At 44.5% G+C, this 21,823-nt stretch overlaps 1 protein-coding gene across 4 annotated transcripts in view; it reads right to left on the reverse strand.

The window, feature by feature from the left end:
- Positions 1 to 21,823, reverse strand: part of slit1a (slit homolog 1a (Drosophila)) — an 83,414-nt gene that overhangs the window by 38,062 nt on the left and 23,529 nt on the right. The window lies entirely within an intron of this gene.

A 21,823-nucleotide genomic window follows, 5' to 3' on the forward strand; every position in this document is an offset into this window, starting at 1 on the left:
ACACACACACACACACACACACACACACACACACACACACACACACAGGGAAACTGTAGAGGGCTGCTTGAGAGGCTACTGTCTTGAAACACACACACACACACACACACACACACACGAAGGGCTCCCACAGCTCAGATAGACGTAAACAGAGTACTTATGGTCGGCCATAGAGAGGCTGAAGCACAACACCACAATCTATAAAACTACAAAACACAACTGTTCTGCATGAGACTGATGACTTCTACTTATTTAATGATAATGCACACCACATTAGGCATTCCCACGAAGCACACAACAAGTATCCACACTTATAAAACCCCATGGGGTAATGTTAAAATGCGTTCCCAAGACTTCCGCGACACATCGGCCCCACCGGGTCATCCTTCCCAGAATTTTCCTCGGAATGAATATTGTATATACGGTTTTTAAATGGGGTACAAATGAGGGGAGCAAAACACACCACAGCCATTGTGTTGTGCAATCTATCTAATGAATGGGTGGTTGTGCCTTTTACTGTTTAGCAGAAATTAAAACAACACTCTGCAGGCCAAATACACCACAATCAGAAATGGAATTTGTGTTTTTGCCTTTTTGTTGTTTGAATATATTAAATTCAAGGCAACTGTTGAACTGTGACCAAAACAAAATGAGGCATTTTGCTTGAATGTGCACAGTTCAGTATTTCATGGAACATGAATGTCCACAGTGAATGTCCTATAGAGATCAAGCTGTAAGTTGGTAGTCGACTGAAACTTGTTGGGTCTTGCGCCATCTTCACAGTCTCACCCCATCAGAAGATGACTGTGTATTTAACATGACATGCCCAATATGTGGGAATGGCCATAAAATACCTTTATACTTTGGATAAACTAATAAACAACCTGTTCAATTACCTTAACTGCATCACATTTCAATAGCAAAGACACTAGCTTTATCTGGCTGTTTTTTTCAACTCACAAAAATGCGATGTGCATGTACAGATGTGCAAATGAAACACACACACACACACACACACAACGCTGGCCTGTTTTCAAAGAGAACATAAATATTATATATAATGGCACATTCTAATTTTATCATCTGAGGTTCAGTGTTATTTCCTTTCCATATCTGCAAAACATCTGCTGTCACAGATATTTTCCGGCAACACAGTTAGCAGGCAATTTAGGCAATTACACAACAATAATCTATTTATTCTGTCAGTCTGCCATATTTTGCAGGATCATACCCTGAACGTCAAACCACCTTCATGTCTCCTAACTTGCAAGCATGGGAGCCAGAACAGTTGTGCTCCCTCCAGCTCCTTTGTTGTTCTCTTGGCAAAACAGCCTAGTGCAGAGTTGAAAGCTGAGTCAGACTGGCACCCGGGCTATATTGGTGCCTCTTATCAAGGCGGCTCCATGCATGAGGAATGCTTTTGGTCTACCTGGCCCCGCACTCTATCTGATGACTAATTAGTCCTCTCACCTTCTCCTCACCTTCCTGCAACAAACACACTAACACACACGGGGATGCCTTAGTGCCGTACTGCAGACACACCGTTAGAGACTTCTCCGTGCGGTATCTCTCGACTGTGCGTGTTCGCTCCCGGGTTCAAAAAAGAAATGATAACCGATTGCTGTGTTAGGACAGCATTGTTGGAGTGCCAGAGGCTACAGTGGCTGTAAGGAGAGGGAGAAACAGAAAGATGGCAACAGGCATGAGAAGCTGGAAAACAAGACGAGGCAGGAAGGCTTTGACAATATGAATATAATGCTATGTGTGTAAGTAGTAAAATGAAAGCTCTAGGGTGGAATCCGCACACTAAAACCCCCATAATCCTATTAGCACGCTGTAACACGATTGGCTGGAGTGATCTATATTGCTCCCACTTATGGTGTTGCTTGATTGGATTAGATGCTGAGGTCGTGGGAGGTCGCTTTATAACTGTATGTCTGATTTGGGACAATGTGTGCCCAAAAAAAAAGCACCATGACAACCCTAAATGATGTTATCCATCGTGCCAGAAAGTCTGCCTTTCTCTCATTTACTTATATTGCCTTTGTCCCTCTGCCTGGTTCTTTCTCTCCTCTGTCACATATAACAAAATAATCACAGTGGTCATGGTTTGGAGTCTGCAGTCTTCTATGTCCTTTAAGGATTTATCGACGCGTTCGACTCCTATGGGAGCCAGAGCAATATTAAATTTAGCAACGCTACATTTCTACATTTACACATTCTTAAAACGGCAAACAGGACATTTTTGCGGGAGACCATGCTGTATTTTACATAGTCTGTGGTTGCCCCTCAATGGTGTTTTCTTAGCTCAGCCCTGACTGTGTTGGCTCCGAGATATTTGACATTTCTGATTAGTTTGGAAGCAGATTCTCAGGGAAGCAGTGAACCCTTCAAAAACAGACATGATTATGTGAGAACAGTCCCCGCAAAGAGGGATATTGGCCACCATGGTCTCCATGACGAAGTCATGACAGTAAATCGAATGTTACAGCCCTCACAAATACCATCACAGTGCATCACTTGAGAAGCAGCCCAAACACAATCAAACTGGCATGGCAGGAGATTACAGTTTGTCCTTTGTTTCTCCCTCAAATTATGAAGCATTGCAGTGTCTGGCCAATACACACTTTCTAAAATGTGAGTCTGTGTGTTGCTTCAGGCTTAACTAACCTCAGGTCCATCAGATTGTGCAGGATCAGAGGGCAGGCAAAGTTAAGTATCAGAAGTAGGGCCACAGGACCTAACCTCCAGACTTAACTCCACTTGCACAGCTCTGTTCAGGGTAAAAGGATTCATGAAAACCCACAGAGCCATGCCGGACTCTCCGCTGCCCAGACTCTACATGCACTACAATGCTATGAGGACTATCCCAAGGCATGGCTGCGGCCTCCTGCCCCAGTCCAGGCCCCAAGGACTCTCACAGAGTGCTGTAATGATGTCAAACCTGGAACTTTTTAGTTTCCTTATTTCCTGCACACAGCATGCCCACCAGTCCTTTTTCATCACAGGTGTGTGAACCGATGCCTGAGTGAGCGAGAGTGTGGCTAAGTTGGTGTTCAAAGGGCCTAGACCTGGTATAGATTTAGCTTAATGCACTACATACCCCGAAGCGGGCAGTTAGTTCATTAATGTAGCCTGGCTCTCTTTAGGTGACGTTGCTCACAGTTCATTCCCATTGTAGCCCTAATGATGAGGTAACACACATGTTTTCAGGTGTGTCTTCGCTGTATGAACTACGGCCCGAGACGTGCTGCGGTCAGGATTTTTAAGGTTTAACTTTTGCAAACAATGGTATCTTTTAGTCAGTGTAAAGTACTCTAACAATAAACTCAGTATATGATATGCATATTTACAAGAATCCCTGCAGAGTCTTTATCTGGGATAATGAGCAATGTTATCAGACATAGCTCAAGGCGCCTGGTCTGGAGATTAGCTGCACATTGAAGGTAATATCTGGTTCCTGTCTGATTCACATCATTAACCTCTGATCTCTATCTCAATACACTGCATTAATACTGTACACAACTTCAACTCTCTTCTGCATGACACAAATACCAACTGCAACTTTTGACTTTTGAAAGCAAAAGGAGGGATGCTGTGATGGCTCAGCTATGCCTCAAGAACAGACAGCATTTTGTGGTTGAAGCCCTCAGGCTCCACAGTGATCTGTGGGTAAGTAATATACAACTTCTAATGAATAAATGAAAACATGCACATACGCAAACATGTCTACATGCGAACACAAACAATTGCCTCTTTCATGCCTTAAAGATTTCATAACCTCTGCCTCCACAGTTGGTTGACACGGTGTATCATGAATCAGACAGGATGATCTGATGCTCTGACGTCATGTTTTTAGAGGTTTCACTGAGGGGAAATACACACGCTATTTAAGGATATATTTTCTATTTAAGTCCCTCCTTGACTGACCCCCATACCATTCTCTGTTAACACCGTCTTTCTTCTTCTCTCTGTCTTTGTTTGTACCTTTCTGGTAAACTAACTCTGGTATTGGTCCTGCAGGTTTAGAGACTTGTTTTCTTGTTGTTTCTAAGGTAAACTTACTAAAGTGAATAAATGTTAAAATGTTTACACTGCTGCATGGATTCCAAAATGATTATGTGATCTATAAACTGCTAGTAAATGTGGCATACTAATGCTCAAGAGAGGAGACTTTTTGGTTTAGCGCTTTTGCATTTCAAGAGCAAAATAAATAATCTGAAATTGCTGAATAGGATCTTTCAACATGCAAATGACACTATTGTGGAGCGGACATGGCCCAAGTTTTCCCGTTACTGTCTTCACAGGTTTTCACCCTTGTTTCAGCCATCTGTCTCTTCAGTACACCTCTGATTACATAACACTTTTACACATTTAGAGATCATTATACAGTCAAGCTATCAAAACATTGAATCCCTGTTTAAAACGTTGTTTTAAATGCTTTTCATTTGTGCCTGATAAATAATTGCTGATCTTGAAAAGAGGTGCCTGTATGGTGCTTGTATCTGTGCCAGCATAAGTGCATTTATTTTAGTGTGTGTGTATCTGAAAAAGAGTGTTTCTTTTCTTGATTTCTTGACTCGATTGCATGATAAGAAAATGTTTATCCTTGCCAAATGCTCTTAATTCCATTCTTCCATTAAGAGAGGGAGAAAAAGACAGAAAGACAGAGGGGGAATGTGTGATTACTTACTCATTAAGAGAGTTAATGAGGTGTGTGAGGGCTGTTAAAAGAATTACAGTGTGCTGCCACTAACTGCTAACTACTTTCTTCCTCCCTGCACGGTAAAAGCCCACAAGTAGACACACACATAAACAACCACACAAATAAACTGTGGGCTTTCAGAGAGCAGTTGCTGAACGTGGAAATGTGTCAACAAATGACTCAATATAGTGCAAATAAAGGAGTAATACATTCAAATGAACAAACCGAACATGCACAAATTGTTTGTGTAAGTCCTCATCCACATTTTGTTTTGATCTATGTTGGAGCAATGATTCATAAACTGTTCATATAAGTATTGATTTATGGTACAGTAGCACCAGCTCGCTTGAAATCAAAATGTGCTGAGATAATACATACGTATCTATAAGCAGAGCTGTATAGTTTAGACTTGAGACTTCGAGGAGTCGAGTCTTGCCTACATTTATGTTAATAAAACCTAACAAACAAAGAACTTTAAGCCACGTTTGAATGCAAAATGTTCAAATGTCATGTCATTTTAATTGTCATTTAGAAACCGGAAACACTATTGCACTTAGAATGTTTCTATTAACACATGTGACATGACTAAAAGACTTGGACTAATCTCCTTTGACTCAAGACTTAAATGGGTCCCAAAACAGCTCAGTGATGTGATACCAGTCAGTAGGTAGGGTAGGAAGTATGGAGTTAATGATACAGTCTAGTGTAGAAATGGAGCCATTAGCCATTTCCCCTGGAGAAGCTACAGTGGATGCAGCCAACCAAAGGGAGGCTGCAACAAACCATGAGAAAGCATAGGTAGAGGTAGAAGTAATCAAGTCCCTTGATTAAGGCCATTTCAAAAAGGTTTAAGCGCATAAAAGCCCACTCAAAAAGCGGAAAAGAAACTGTCTATGTTAACACGCTGTATTTATGTGTACACATATTTTTGGAGAACTGTAGAAGACAACGAACCCGCAGTGTCAGGCAGATGAAAAAGGAGGGAAGGTGTTAAGAGTGGGGGATAACATAAAGAGAATGAGGTGAGAAGGAGTATGGATCGAGGCTGCGGGGCCTTTGGGTGCTTGCCAAAACGCAGGCATGTATGTGTGTGTATTTGTGTGGCCCGGAGAGAGTGACTGAGTGTTTCTGTGTGCGGTCAAGAGTATCCGCGCCTTTCCTCTCACCCTCATCCCCCCCGCCCCCCGTTATCCATCTCTCTCCACACCTTCACATGATGCTTTCTTTCTCTGTAAAATAAATGATAAACATGCCTCCTAGCTGTGTCTCCCTTCACTTTCTCTCTATCCTGTCAACCCTCAATGATTTGTTCTCCATACAGCAATATGGACAAGGGAGCCAGACACCACCACCACCACCACTGTCATCGTCATGATTACCGTTATCATCTGGAGGTCAGAACACAGTCTTCAAAATAAAACCCTTCATTCACGTTCCACACATTATTATGCACAGACACAGAGTGTGTAAGGTGTTTCTCTAGTCCCTTTGTGGCAGAGATGAGAGCTGGATGGAGCGCAGTAGGAGGAGGACTTGATAAGCGGGGAGGAAGAAACTGCTGCTTTTATAAAGAGAGGAATAAACAGGCTGCTTTCAGAATACTCTCACACAAATACCCATGAGAAAAAGAAGTCTCTCTGTCTCCCTTCCAGACCTAAATATAGGCTCTACAAAACATCCTAAAAACAAACAGCACTTATCCCAAATGCGGCATAATTTAACAGCATCTTTCTCTTTGTAGATTTTCTTTTCTTTGAAAAGCTAATTTCAACACAAGTCAAGCTAATAGGCAACAAAGAGCCAGGGAAAATGACGAAGTAGAGCTGCATGTCACTCCATTATAGTCTCTCTTTTCTCTGTAGTGCCCCTTTCTCTATTGATTGTTATGGATTTGAGGAAATAAGTAATCAAGCAGCATTATCTCATTTCCAACAGACCCCACAGACAGTCAGAGCAGAGCCCTCATATCTATATATTTAACCCTCTACGCTTATATATGTGCTGAAAGAGGAAAAAGGAGGCCATGTGGGCACATCTGGAGAGAGTTTGTGTTTTATTCTGATGTTAAAAAATACAGCCAGGATAACACCCTCTGTCTCTCTCGCTCCCATAACACACACACACACACACACACACACACACACACACACACACACACATCCACAAACTGTGGGACCTAAATGGGATTTCATGGATGGACTCCACTCTAATCATCTACAGCTCAGCAACCAATGAGAAACATACAGCACTCCCAGACTGGAACACTCAACAACCACCAAGAGAAAACACAATGTCAGTGGAACTTATCAAGCCCACATGAGGGATGACACACACACACACACACACACACACACACACACACACACAGAATCAAGACAGAGCTAGTTTAACTGTTGCCCACATCTCTTCTTTCACTGTAAGTGATTCATGATGTCTATGTGTGTTTGTATGAGCACATACATACATTTGGCTGGGTGCTTTGCTGCCACCCGTGAAGCAAATGAAAGAGTTAACATGGTGAAGAAAAAAGGGAGAAAATCGATCCTTTCTCCCAGCTCTCGATTTACCCTAATTTCCCCCGACTATTATGTCTACTTGTGTTTCTGAGTGTGTCCAAGCCTTTCATTGGCAGTCAAGCTGAGTGATGGAGCAGGGCTGAGCGGCATCGATCGTGACAAACGCTTACAGGCGCTATCAACTGACGGCGGGGGTGTACGATAGCGCTGCTTTGCACAGGGACGCAGCCAAACCCCGTCCATCCATCATGCTGTCTACCTGCTGGACAATAGAAGACAAGTGTGAGAAGAACAGATAGGAAAGGAGGGAGGGTGAGGTAAAACATACCTCTCAACAGCTCCATTATCACTGCCATTACCTATCCCTACATTGGCCAGCGGGCTCACACCAAGCCAGAAATAATGATCTCCATCTCTGAGAATAGCCTGGAAATCATTTTGCTGGATTAGACTAATGTTTTACACTGAATCGGTCAGGGAGTAAAAGGGAAGGAGACAGCCATTTAGATGGACAACAAAGCCAATCTGGGTGGCTGCTCACACTCACACACATACACACTACTGTGTGGTCTTGCTAAAGTAGTTAAAGATGCCTCTTTGTGAACGGCTGGCTAACTAAAAAATGGAAAACTGATCCCGAAGATCGAATGACAGCTTTTCCTGGAAGAGCTGGTCTGAGGTCAGAGTTATTGAGCTGCTGGGATGACAGATCCACCACACCTAACCACAGGCAACTGATACCAGATCACAGGACTGTCACTAAGACACACACAGTCAGGAGCTATTTCAATCAACACGTAAACTGAACAGACTTCCAGACACTTAATCGAATCCATGCACTTCGTAGAGGTGCAGAGTTGCATCAAGATGAAGAGGGAGAAAAGGGTCCAGGGAGAAAGAGAGTAAAAGAAAACAAAACATAAAACAATATAGGGAGTAAGAGGTTTGCTGACCAAAATGAACCCCTGCATAGATCATCTTCTCGTGTCCTCTGCCTTCCTCTCTCTGAGGAACTTGCACACAGCCTGTTCTATTGTCTTGACCCACTGTAATCGAGAGTGAAACCTCCCAGTCATTACTTTAAGCTCTCGCAGTCGCCGTCACACATGGAAAGGATCAGACGTCAGGAGAGGAGAGGACTCGGCCAGAGGGAAGGTGAGCAGAGCAGCTACCTATAGAAGGTGCCTGCTCTGTCCAAATCCCTCTGAAAGCTGAACTCAAAAACAGCCCAAAGGTACCTGCCTAGCTGTACACAGTCAAGGACACTCAGTCTAAATAGAGGATCTCATTAGAGGGAGGAAAAAAAAAAAAAACATGATTTCCCTCCAACTCATCTCGTTATTGTTGCATATTCAATTATTTCTGTAATTTTTTCCCCATTAAATGTTTTGGGTATGCACTGACATGAATATGTAGTTTATATGCATCATTTTGCTGTAAGGGTAATAAGGCCACACTGGAGATTTAGCCATCCCATAGAGCAGAAGAGAGAGGTGAAGTGATGGAGTAATAGGCTGCAGGCTCTTCCCTCGGTTACCCATACTGCCTCTTGCTCACCATGATGTATGAGACAGGTGCATTGTGGCTAACGTCAAGTCAACAATGCACCCAGGGCATGCATCACCTTATCTTTAACAGGACACACTCACATGCACACAAACGCACCCTCCGAAGCATGCTCTCACGTATAGTGCTTTCACTCCCACACACACACTTTATCTTAATGCAGCAAGACAGCAATGTAATCAGCAATGAGTCAGGCCTCTCATCCCCATATCTCTGCATTCAGTGCGACACAGAGTACACGATATAGATGAGTAGTGGTTAGCTGGAGACAAGAGCAGCTGCTGCACACACCACTATGTGACTAACAGAGGGTGGAATGCGACTTGTGTGTCACAGAATATGGCAGTCTTGCCATAGATTCCTTAACTGATTTATAGCCAAGCGTCAGATTTCACCTGTCGATAGCACCACCGCAACACTGTATGGACCATGTATGGTCATACATCATCAGGCTGTATGGTGCTTTAATAACACTACCCAAAGTAACCTCTTTCATTTATTGATAAAGAGTGATAGGAAAGTTTGCAATGAGATTATTGCCTAGCAATCATCAATAGCGACGCAACCATGTTTCCATTTACTTCAGAGTCCAGACTAATAACTATTTTCATTACCGATTAATGTGCTAAAGAAATTAACTGATTATAAAAATGCCATTCAGTGGCAAAGCTTACAGTATAGCTACTTGTGTAGCCTCCATTGCTACATGTCTTTCAGATGGCTAAGACCTTTGAAGCAGCTGGGAGTGTGAGCAGAGAACAAGACTGTCTTAGAATGAGGGAAATCACCACTGATACCCAGAACATTGAACATACGCTGCGCTGACTATAGACAGACTATTACATAAGTAAAGAGGTAAAGGTTAACCACTGGTCAGCTAGCACAGTGTGATTGTGTTTGTGTGTGTGAACAGGTTTGAGGAGGCAGCGTTTCCTTCCTGTGACAGGTGTGTGTACATGTCAGGGGTCAGTAAAGGCACTCATGAAGCGATGAATAAACAACTGCAGGGTCTCACAGACTATGGAAATTTTCTCATGAATATTACATGAGGCTGTCAGGAAGGCTATACTCGCTCTGGCGTCTGTACTAACAAACCTCACACACACACACACACACACACACACACACACACACACACACTTTAAAACTATGTTTATAATTCCTTTATTTGACTAGATGAGCTCATGGTCATGCTGGTCTTTATTTTAAATGTTTATTCAAAATCTTATCTGTGTGATTATCTTTTTCATAATTAATCTTTGGTTGCAACAACTTCTCAGACCTCTTGTGTGAAAACAGTTGCATGTATGGTGCTGTTTTCTTGGGGTTGATGCAGGTATTTGTTTTGATGTCCATTTGAACTGATGCAGACTCTGTGTTTTGTGGGCTATGGCAACTACAACTTCCAGAGAGAAAACTTGGACTTCAAATTAAAAAAATGCAATGAAAGTGATTCAAAGCCTCTGGGCTTTAATCTTCTGTCACACTCTCTCTCTCCTTCTATCAGTGCTCTTAATTAACTTCACAGCATACAGAAAGTAATTCCACGGGAGCTAACGGCCCAATACCTTTCAGATTTCAGCAAGTCAAAACCCAACTCTAGTCGGCATGCGTGTGTGTGTGTGTGTGTGTGTGTGTGCGTGTGTGTGTGTGTAAATCCTAATGTCGGAATGGGTCCAAAGGTGCAAGGCCAGAAAGTGCAGAGGTGCTGGTTGCTAGGAGACAAAAGATACTCAGCTGGAATTGTGACTAAGCCTTGAGGGAGTGTGTGTGTGTGTGTGTGTGTGTGTGTGTGTGTGTGTTTACAAGCATGCATATTTGTACGTGTGTGTTCTGTTTGTGAGACCAATACTGAGGCTGGCAGAGGAAGGAGAGGACAATGGAGTTGGTCCCAGCTGTGCTGCAGTGGGTGGGAGTCGTCCTGAGAAAAAGCGCTTAACAATGGACATCAGTGGCTGCTCTGGATGTTTAATCTGTCCTCCACACTGCTCTGGAATACCCTCAACCTCCCACACTGACAGCCGACACACAATGTAGGCAGGGGAGTGGGTGAAGCAAACCTTACAACCACCACATAATGGCAGACAAAGACAACTTCAGCTCGTGGATATAAATTATCTCCTATGACCGACAAGACGTTTACAATTATTCCTCAGTATTATGGCAGACCTCAATGCGAACAGTTTTCGTTGGAACTATTTCTTTGGTGTATTTCCAATGAAAATTGTTCAATGAGAGGTCTATGGATTATCCAACAGAACCTCGACAATGTTTCTGGAAAGACACGTTGCTCTTAAGTAATTTTTCTTGCAATTCAATTCCCCTCTTTTGAATTTGCTTTACAACAAAATATAAGAGCAGATATCTCAAAACCGTAGCAAATGAAAACTACATACAGTGTCTGACGCCATAAAGGGGAAGAGTGAAATTATTTGTGTGTGATTTGATTTGCCTGTCCCTTTAAGACAAAAACTTTTACAGAGGGTCTGCATGTCTCTTGAATTAATTTGGCATGGGATATTACCCTCTTGCATTCCTTAAAATATTTTAGAAGCATCACATGTGGCCCTGGGGTGTTTTCATTCATGAGTAACCAGCCTGGAGCAGCAGATGTGTTCTGCAGTGATCAGGAGATAAAGATGAGGCTTGAGAAGACTGACTCTCAGGGTTAATGAACCCTTGCAGAGGTGCAGCCGTAGGCATGGATTATTACCACAAAGGGCTAAGCACACACACACACACACACACACACACACACACACACACACACACACAGGCATGCAGACACACAGACTTATGCTAAAGCATCTCTTTGTCTACCTAACTGTACACCAAGTTGAATCAATTAAATATCTTAAGTGCTTCAAAGGTGGATTTCGACATAATCGTTGTAAGTCATTTTGACAACAGCGTCCAAAGATAAATATATCACTGAAAGAAGGAAACAGAATTTCCTTTTCCGAACGGATAGAGTCCAACACAATGGAGGCTGAAGCGCATCCATCATCATCCACAAGCATTAGCATAAAAACTGATTACTCCCCAGGGCTGCGAGTCGCCTGTGTGGAGTAATGAATGCATGCCAGTACAGTTAGCATGCTGTCGCTAGCCAGATGAGGCCAATACCTTTAGATAAATTACTGAAACAATGACAGCTATGATGGATAAGTGGGAATACAATGGCTTTTTGTTCCATGTGTGTGAACACTGAATCAAGTCCATTCGTTGGAGTTGAACTAACATGCCACCGTGCTTGCTTGTGTAATCACGTCTCTGACAGCATGCGTCTTTGTGTGTTCTTGAGAGAAACTTCTGGATCACTTTATTGTCATAAGTTCTGCATGGATGACGACGCATAGCCCGGGGCTGAGAGCATGCATATTTGTGGCTGTGTGTGTGTGTGTGTGTGTGTGTGTTTGAGGCACTGGTAGCCCCTGAGGAAGCTGTTTTTCACAAAGCCAGCCTGGCACTCACTCGAGGACCAACTGCCAGAGCAAGGGGCATGAAATTAAAACTCACCACCCAGGAAAAAAGGGAGAGGACAAGTCGGAGGGGGGAGGAGGCGGAGGAGAGAAGGCTGGTGGAGGAGAAACAAAGGATAATAAAGATGCAGGGGAGGATAGGACATAATAGGCTGGTGGTATAAAATCACCCAAGTCAAGAAGGAGACAAAAGAAATCTACAGCGGCAGAGTGGAAATGTGCTTTGCATTAATGATGCTTGCCGAGATTCTTCGATATCATATCTGTGTCGAGGAAAAAAAAAAGATCTGACAAAAAGAAAAATCCTGTAACTGTCAAAAAACCCACAAGAAAGACTATCAGAGAAAAAGTGCTGCTGACCCTCAGAACTTCAAGTCATATATCATCATATGTGTTGACTTGCCTTGTTGCCAGACATACATTTGGTTTGTGTTTCTTGAGATGGCGATAGATCACCCTACTGGTCTAGACCTAATCAACACTGAGGCTCTGGACAGTTCTGACACGTACGTACACACACACACACACTCTCTCTCTACCCTGTCTGTCTATGTAAGCGTCCTGTCTACCATTTTCAACTCTGACCTCCAGAAAGAACAGGAGGCCCCGAGAGGCTATGATGGATATGCCAGACACAGGGAGTGTGTGTGTATGTGTGTGTGTGTGTGTGTGTGTGTAAGTACACATTTGTACGCTTACCTGACAATGCTACATCCTGTAGCTGAACTTTGCTATTTATTTTCTCTTGGTGTATTTTACTGCTCTGTGCAAATCATCTGTCCCCCTCCCAACACACTAGTGAAGAGAAGGTGTTTACTGAGAAAATAATACACACACACACACTGAACTACAGACGCACACGCGGCTGGGAACAGCCAACGGATGTCCTCTCTCCGAGGTTCCTATCTCACCCTAGCCATGACCTTTCACCCCAACCCTGTGAGTCAGGCTGGGAGGGCCCTGAGCGTGACCAATCCATTAGACTCCTCTGACAAGGATGAGGATGACATCTGAACCTCAAAAGGCAGGGGAGGGAGGAAGACGACGAATAGGAGGAGGACTACTAAAAAGCTGAGAGAACATGGGCTGTGGGGGTGACGGGAAGGTGCCTCAATATGAGCAATCAATCGTAAGAAAATGCCTTATTTCCCAAGAGCTAGGCAGATGGAGGCGGATGGGACTTTAAGGATGAGTGAGTGAGAGTGACAACCCTGTCTGGAATGCCTTTGTCTGCATAGGCTAATATTTGCTCTCGGATTTTGCTTTTTCCCCTTCTCTTATTTGCTGTTGACAGAGAGGAATGAAAAGGCAGATAGCCAACGGGTTACCTAGTAGCAAGACTTTTGTGTGTGCATGTGTGTGTTGCCAGCAGGTTCCCAAGCAGCAGGTGGTGAGCAGAGGCAGAGTATCGAGTTAAGGAATCCTGTTTGCTGCTCAAAAGTTGCTGCTACTTTCCCATTAACCCTGCTAAGAACCACAAACAAATACCAAACATGCACCAGAAATGCGTGTGAGAGAGAGACAGGGAGAAAAGGATGAAGACACACAAACTCCTTACACTTGGTGCCAAGCGGCCCCCTCCACCTCCATCCCCTCCCCTCACTCCTCTCCCCTCCTGGGGAGTCAGGGTTTGCGGCAGCCTGGGTGTCAGCCTGCAGGCCAGTCTCACAGCGGGCCAGTCGTGGCAGCGGCACTTTGATGTCTTTGTGGAGAGACTCCGTGCCTCATGTCCACGCTCATTAACTTTGTCAATGACGGATCAATGTGAGCCTGCAGAACGGTTGCGCTGCCTCAAAATGACAGCCTATTTACCATTCTGGGTCTGAGTCCGGACTGGGCTTGGTATTCTCCTGAACAAACAATACAACCAGAGACGGAGAGACTGTTTGCCCATGATAGCACCCATTTAACAAGAGTAGCCCCCTCACACATGCAAGGAGGATATTGCTCCACTTAACTCTGGCATCCCCACTTCCTCCGGCTTAGTGCTCACAGGCAGCAGTCACATCTCTTTACATCCTGTAGTTTCCCCGTTTAATGATTAGGAGATTACGGCCCTTCTATCTTTTTGCACCCTAACGTCAGTCAGAGAGATGCAGCCGACCAGAGAGCTAAAGCCATGAGAGCAGTTCAGGCTCGTCTCTCACAACATGACCCACATTGTCAAGATCGAGCACTTAGCACCTTTAAACCACTTCTAGAATCTTACCCCTGTCTCCCGTGTCTTTTATTTACCACTACGATTGTTACTGCTTCTCCCTGCTTTTCGGTGGCCTGCTACTTTAAGTCAAGTGGGGTAAATGAGAATCTCTATTGCAGTCGGTCTGGGAGAAAAGGTTTATGCTGTTAAGAGGGAACAAACAGTCTTGTGTTTCTTTGTCACCCCATCTGCCTATCACTGGGTGCCAAGTGACATTTTTCCAGCATCCTTACAAGATCAAAACCTAAAGTCTAATAAAAGTTATGATTTAGATCAAAGAATAAATCTGAAAAATAAAATGTAAATGTTTGATGGCCGTGTTTTACCTGCATGATGATATGTTTAAAAAAATATTATTATTATAGTTTTGAAAGTGTTTTTTTTTTTTTTACACTAAGAAGTTGAAGAATGTTCTCAACTCATACCCAACATAATAACTAAACTGATCTAAAACCCTAAATTAATATAAGATGGTTTTAACTCAAAAGTGGCACTGCATAGGCACTGAAATCTCTGCTGCATCCACATGGAATTGCTCATGCTCATCGCATACCCAACACATGTAATGCCCCTCGCACACGCACACACATAAACATACTCTGAGTAACCATACACACAATATGTGCACACACAAACAAGTTCTCACATAGCAATGCACATTCACATATGCGCAGTTCGCACACTCACACACAAAGCCTGGTGCACGCAAACACACACACAGCCAGAGAGATCATCTGTACTCTAAATATTTAAAAAGACTATTCCTCTGTCTGTAATTAAAACCACTGCAGCGTTCCAAAGCTGTATCCCCTACCATCAACCCATTCCTCTCTCTCTCCTCCATCTCCTTCTAGTCGGTTGTTCTCTTCTTCCTTCCTCCATTCTGACCTTTGCTTCAGTTGCTTAGAAATGGGAAGTTTGAAAATCTTCCAAAAAACAATGAAACTGTGGAAGTCCTCTGTGCAACAACGGACATCTCCTTGACACCCATGAACCCCTCTCTCGCTCATGAGCACCCCGCCACCACCACCATCTCTCATTTTCAGGGAGAAAGTTAAAGGTCAGGTTTTGTCTGTGAGGTACGCAGTCGTCTCTCCTGAGGAGAAGGTTGTCTTTCCTGAGAGAAGTAATGATATATTAGGACAGCCCGCAGAGCAAACACAGGAACCGTGAGTCAGCGCCACACACTGTTTGCCTACAAAACTCGTGGGCTTCTGTCGTGTCCGGTCCTGTGGGGATGCCGGAGGTAAATCCTCTCCCTGCCCCACCGCTTCCTCCCATTAGAATTTGCCCAAATCCTGCCTTTATCACTGTGTTTGCTCTGCTGAGCTCACTAATGCTCTCCAGCCTATCTCACAAGGTAGGAGTTTATATGCATGCGTGTTTGCTTTGGCCTGTAAAGTAATGAGAGCAATGTGATGAAGGCCTGGGAGTGGGAACACACACTTAGAGGCTCACAGGACAGACATGTTCCTGGAGAGGAGAGCAACAGTATATACCTCAGCTCTAGTATAGATGCAGCTTGTGCGCGTGAGTTTGTGTGCATGTGTGTGTGCGGAGTTGTAAACAAGCACTTCTCATGAAGTTGAGATGGTCTACGGAGAGCTGCTCTCATTTCAAACATCATTTATTTATTAGCCCCCTGTGTGGGACAGACGCATACAGTCACACGCGCAAGCAGTGACAGAAATTCTGCAGTTTATTCCATCACGCACCAGCGATCAACCTCATTCCCTCACCCTTTTCTCCCCCCCTCCCCCCTTCCTTGAAATCGATGGAGTGTTTTGTCACCCAATGCTGCATTTCGTGCAATATTCATCTGAAGAAAAAAAAAAAGCTCATCTCACACTCAATGAATTTTCATAAACTCAGTTTGCCGCTGATTGGTAAATGAAGGGCTACAGGCTTGACACACGTGCACGTACGGGCACACACACACACACACCAACAACCCTATTATCCAAGCTTCAGGCGAAGGCTTTGTTTCCTACCATTGGAATCTGACAGTGATTTATGGAGAAGGGGAGTCACACTACACCCTGATACACACAGCAACACAAAGCAAGGTTACTGGCCCAAACATGGGTTACAAAGAAAGGTTACAGCTCCGCCAACAAAGCTCCACTGACAGCAATGCACGGTGCGGTCCGGGGTCAACACCACATCAATGCAGCCCAATGGCTGAATTCAGCCGACCCACAAAATGAATGCGTTGGCCACTTTCAATAACTTGTTTTGATGAATTCAATGGATATGAATCTCTTTACCTCCCCCGCTCAATGATTCCTTAATGACTCTTCGGGAAACTGCGTGAGGTTTGGAAAAAGCAGAACTGACTCTCCCGCTGTCATACCGAGTCCAAGTTTATGTGCCAGTTTCTGGAGTCATTTTCTGCTGCATTACTGCTGCGGTTTTGTCAGAGCGGTGAACCCTGAGAGACAAGACACACCCTGCCTCTCAACGCAGGTATGCCCTCCGCAGTGCCAGGCTTTCTTCTTTTCCTTCTGCGTGGGCATGTTAGATCATCTTTTATCTGCTATCAGTTACAGCTCAGGTGAGGACAACACATTCCTTCTGACTCATTAGGAGTGTTGAGAACTCAAGGCAGAGATTTGGCTGGTAATCTGCAACAATTGTAGCTCCAACGTTGGTTTTGGAACACACACATGCAGACCCTGCTGGGGGGGAGACTGATTCTCCAGGGAATACTTTTTTTCTACAAAGCGGCCACAGATCATTTCTGCAGCGCATTGCAAATTCCATTCAGGGTGCCACTTTCTTGCAAAACAGAAAGCTGTGATACATTGTCTTGTGATGTCAGAAAAAAAACAAGGAAGAGATAAAGGGAGCAGGACAGTCAGATGGGGGGCAGAAGGAAGAGGAAAGGTTTGCGTGTCTAATGCGTTAAAAGATGACTCACAGACACATAACACTGACAGTGAGTCATCCTTTACGAACCTTAATTTGGGGGTAAAACGCTCGTTCCTGGTTTTGCTCTAAGGGCTCAGGGATGCACGGCAGAACTTAATGATATCAAAGAACAGGCCTCTGTAGCTAATCACGCAGTCACATAGACTATATAGACGATAGAGAGAGGGCGAGAACGAGGGAGGGAGAGAGAGGAATAGAGGCTAGAATGGGCCTCATTTGAATAAGAGTTAATTTTCTAAAAATGTTCCTCTCCATTTTGATGAGTGCTTCAGCTTTGGCAACAATAGTATAGGTTTGTGTGTGTGTGTGTGTGTTGTGTGTGTGTTGTGTGTGTGTGTGTGTGTGTGTGTGTGTGTGTGTGTGTGTGTGTGTTTGGTTGAGGTTTATGAAAGCCACTCCAGGGCTCTCCAAGGCCGGCCAGCCACGACCAGCTTGACGATTGAGGATTGGAATTCAGAAGGGCGGTTGACAAAGAGGCTCTCCCCTGGTGTGTATTTTACAGAATGAGAGAAACACATCGACGGAAAGAAAGAACTAGTGAGAGAGAGAGTGAGAGAGTAAGAGAGTAAGAGAGAGAGAGAGAGAGACGAAAAAGAGAGCAGGTGTGAGTGCATGAAACAGCATTGACAACTCAAAGACAGTGGTCTATTCAGGGTTGCGTAATTGCCGTTACAGTGGCTGCTTGTTTCTTTAATTTCCTCTTTAGAGCGATACGGCAGCTCTTGTGTTACACATTAATTATGTTTTCTGGGATCCCCTCTCTGCCCCTCCCCCTCCCTGTTGACTGACAGCCCGCCTGCCTCCTGGCCCAGCCTGGCTTGGAGCAGGGGAGTGGGTGACTGAATAGGCTAATAAATGGTGAAGGAGGGGTTGGTCACACCCCATCCTATTGTACCAGTGCTGTCACGCCTGACCCTTAACCAAACACACACACCAGTCACACACACACACTTTGATGGGTAACAATGTGTGCACACAACCTTGGACGTAGTCACACACACACACACGCACGCACGCACACACACACACACACACACACACACACACACACACACCTTCACATCACCTCTGTCAGCCCTGACCCCATACCAAATACCCAGGCTCCCCCCTGTATCCAAGGTGACCAAATGAGGCCCCAGCTATCGCCTAGCAACCACGGAACAATGAGCTCCAAGGAGACGGAATGGCTTGAGCAAAGGGCAGGCTATTCTCTGGAGATGGAGGGAGGGACGGCAGCCGAGGTGGGGAGAGGAGAGAACGAGGGGTGATGGGAATGGTGTTGGGACACATCTTTAACCGTGTCACAAAGAGGGGTGCCTCCCTGGGAAACGAGGCTGCGCGTATCTAACCCCGCAGCACGTCTCCGTTCAACTCCGCTCCGATCAGCTCACTCTCGCAACTTGTAAAAAAACGAAAACAATTTGACTTCTACCTTCTTTTTTTTTTTTTACCCCGACTTCCTCTCCACATCCGCACAAAGTATGAGGGGAGGCCGGGAGTGAAGCCAGAAAAGCAAAAAGCAGAGATATTTAAAACATTACGTGATCTGCTGTTCCTTTCTCTATGACGAGACGAGACATCTGTCAAACTAAATATCTTTATTGTGCTACACAGACTAACTCAGGACTGACAGCATCATGACAACTTCCACATCCCCTACAGTCGGCTAGGCATTTTGTTTTTAAACTAATTAGATTGCTGACACCAACATCCTGAAGCTTTGACTTTACTCGCAAAGGGAAAGAAACTTTACTCAGTTCTCCATCTATCTGCCCTTGGAGGTACAAGGGTGTTAACACAAATGTATCACCATCTTTCAGCTGTCTATATCCAGAAACACAGGTAGGAAGGTGAATGAGGGTGAGATTGCCGAGGGGCCAAACGCAGCACAACAACACTCTGCCAATACAGTCTCCATAGAAACTATTAGGAGCTATACTAAGATGAAAGAATGAGTGGAACGACAAACCTGCCCAAATAACTGGCTCCCTCTGTAATGATTTCACTGATACATTTATCACATATCCACCTTTGATCAGATTTCTGCCCGTATCTCATGCCAAAGTGTCTGGCAGTGAAAGTAACTCCTATGATACGTATCGTCTTGCAGCACGCTCTATGAACCACAATCAAAGATGTTTTAACAATTAATTCATGAGAAAGAGTGGCGCGGGGGGGAGGGGAGGAAAGAGAGAGAGGAAATAAAATGGGTAAAACGAGTGTTGAGGAAGTGTGGAGGGCTGTCCAGTACCAGTCTGTTAGCTTGTTCATGTGAAAACTCTTTGTTAGCCATGAATGGCCTCTTCTCTTTTTACAACAGCTTCATGAAGTGGAACCTGCATATCCCCTCTGCTCACTAACACCGAGCAAGGATCGGATGCTTTCCACTTTTTCATAACATTATAATTGAATATCTTTGGCTGTAGAACTGTTGGTCAGAGAAAACAAGCAATTTAAAGACGTCAACTTTGGCTTTGTGAAAATGTGACGGGCAATACTCACTGTTTGTTACAGACTAAAAACTAAATGAATCAATAATGATCATTAGTTGCAACCCTGGCCACACATGAACATAGCAGCCATAAAGTGGCCTAAAAGTCAGAGGTAATCCCCGTCTGCGGGCCAAATGAAGGTGTCAGGGGGAGGCAGCAATAATGGTGTGTGGCTATGCGTTACGGATTAATAGACACACACACACACACACACACACACACACACACACACACACACACACAGATTGGTTTTGGAGGATTTAACCGGGGTAGACAAAGAGGATTTAAGGAGTGGCGATGCTCCTTTAGGCAAAGTCAAATCAAAGAGCATCAGACTTTGTTGAAATATCCTTCTGTTGCCCTTTCTGTGTCCCCGGACTTATTCAGATGGCAATTTTATGAAGTGTTGACACACTGAAAGAGCAAGCAGAGAGGAGTAATAGAAAATGTTGTATGAGGTTGTGTGTCTGCCATCGATTTCTGGCCTATGCCGTTGTCCTGCTTAAAGCATCTGACCTTCTGTGGCCTGTAAATATCGGGAAAGGTCTCTGGGATAATGTATTGGACAGAGGAATGCTATAACTTTCACAGACTATGATGATTTGCCCCGTTCTTTGACAGTATAGTGTGTCTCTGTGTCTGGCTGGGACACTCTTGACTTCATGGGAACTGTCTGCATCTCCAGGTCTGGTCTGGTCTGGGGTTGACCTATTACTCTTCTATTCTACAAACCACAATCCATTGCTGGTAATATCCACTCCACTAACACCAGCACCAACAACACCCCCTCCAGCCATCGGCTTGATCTCCACATGAAAGGGCCTGCAAGCTCATTACCACAGCCTGGGGCTAACCAGGGCCTCCAGTCCCCAGGCCCTTTATAAGCCAGAGAGGTTGGAGAAATTCAGTCAGGAGGGAAGAGGAATAGAAAAAGAGAGCTCATATAGGGCTTGCCATCCAGGCAGCCAGGTGTTAAAGACACAGATAAGACGCAGGGAGGAAGTAAAAGACGGGGAGGAAAGGGAAGCGATAAGAAAGGTAGGACAACGTAGATGACAGAGAGGAAGTGAGGTACAGTAAAAGGGGCAGGGGGGATGATAGAAGGAAAATTGGGGAAAGCTGAAAGAGGGAGGAGGCTTTCTACTCCTATCTCTGAGCCGTGTTTCATCATCCATAGGGCCCCAGTGTCACATTTAGGCCTCCTCCAGCAGAGTCCAGCTTTGAAGTGATAATGGAGCTTTTGGCTAATGCTCCACTGCAGGTGCCCCTGGCTCTCTCTCTCCCTCTCTGTATCCCAGCACAGCCACATAGATGAGAGGAGATGAGAATCCTTTCAAAGTCTACAGATGAGGCCAATCTTTCTTCTCCCTGCCTCTTTTTCTTTCTCTCGCTTTATCTGCCAACCCCACTTACTCTATCCCCACACTATTTATTGCTTCCCAGGCACCGACTGTCACTTTCAGGTCCTTCTATTGCCCTCTAACTCATTTTAACCGCTTTCCACTCCTCTCATTCTCCGTCTATTTTACTTGATTGAATTGCAGCGCTACAATGGATTTGGGTGGAAGGGATTTTAAACTACCCGAAAAAACAATTTAAAGTTTACAAGGGAACTTTCCGAGCTGCATACATAATAAATCAAACGTCAAATAGGAAATCTATGGCATGAAATTATTACAAAAGATGCTTAATATTCCTCACCTGCCAAAACAATTTCTCTTTCACTGCTCTCCTCTCTTTCTTTGTGCTTTCCACCTGTACCTCCCATCTCTCTGTGACTCCCTCCTTCTCAATCAATAATGCCTCCCTCCTCATCGCGCCCTCTGAGGTGTCAGATTGGTGTGACTGCAGGCCCTGCTAGAGTTACAATGCACAACAGGTACAACACACACACACACACACACACACACACACACACACACACACACACA

Source organism: Anarrhichthys ocellatus, unplaced genomic scaffold, assembly GCF_004355925.1.
Source record: "Anarrhichthys ocellatus isolate YVR2014 unplaced genomic scaffold, GSC_Weel_1.0 scaffold3, whole genome shotgun sequence".
NCBI lineage: Eukaryota > Metazoa > Chordata > Actinopteri > Perciformes > Anarhichadidae > Anarrhichthys > Anarrhichthys ocellatus.